The 687-nt window shown below is 34.5% G+C and overlaps 1 non-coding gene across 1 annotated transcript; it reads left to right on the top strand.

The window, feature by feature from the left end:
* Positions 1-283: 283 nt before the first annotated feature.
* On the top strand, positions 284-392 carry LOC141568021 (U6 spliceosomal RNA). The gene has a single exon (XR_012491036.2). It is a non-coding gene; the product is annotated as a U6 spliceosomal RNA (small nuclear RNA).
* The last annotated feature ends 295 nt before the right edge of the window (positions 393-687 follow it).

Raw genomic sequence — 687 nt, 5'->3', positions numbered from 1 at the left:
CAAGAGAGAGGATCACAGTCAAAAGACTTTGCAGATGATGAGGACAATCTGGAATTGGTTATGTCGCATGAATGGGGCTGAAGGCAATGAAAATCACATTGGTATTCAAAGATTTGAATTTGGCAGTGCCTGGAAAGAGATGGAAAAGCAATTATTATTAAGTAAAATTATTTAAATTGTTGTTTGTGGTGACCTGAAATGAAGTACCGATTGAGGATAGACAGTATCTACTGTGGGGCTTTTGGCCCCTCTGTAGAAAACACTATTAAAATAATAGACTACCGTGCTCGTTTGAGCAGCACATATACTAAAAAGTTAGAACCATACAGAGAAGATTATCGTGGCCCCTGTGCAAGGATGACACACAAATGCATGAAGCGTTCTGTATTTTGAAAAAATGGGCTACTAATATAATGGACAGTTGACTGAACAACATAATCATCACAATGCACCTAGGATAACATTACAGCAACACTTGTGTGTGTTTTTTATATTGTCTTGTCTGAAATTTTAACATCCTGTATAAAATATTAATGTTTCTCAAATAAACTATGAATGTTTCCTGTGTAGTATGCAAATGTTTCTGAGAAGAAACTCTAAATAGTTAAGAGGGCTATAAAAAGGATACCAAATAATGGTGTAAGTTGACAAGCTTAAAATTAACATAAAGAACAATTCTTTGTTATA

Source organism: Rhinolophus sinicus, chromosome 17 (genome assembly GCF_057876585.1).
Source record: "Rhinolophus sinicus isolate RSI-liver-muscle chromosome 17, RSI-T2T, whole genome shotgun sequence".
NCBI classification, from domain to species: domain Eukaryota; kingdom Metazoa; phylum Chordata; class Mammalia; order Chiroptera; family Rhinolophidae; genus Rhinolophus; species Rhinolophus sinicus.
Note: the sequence above shows the minus strand (reverse complement) of the source record. Positions and strands in the feature narration are given on the sequence as shown.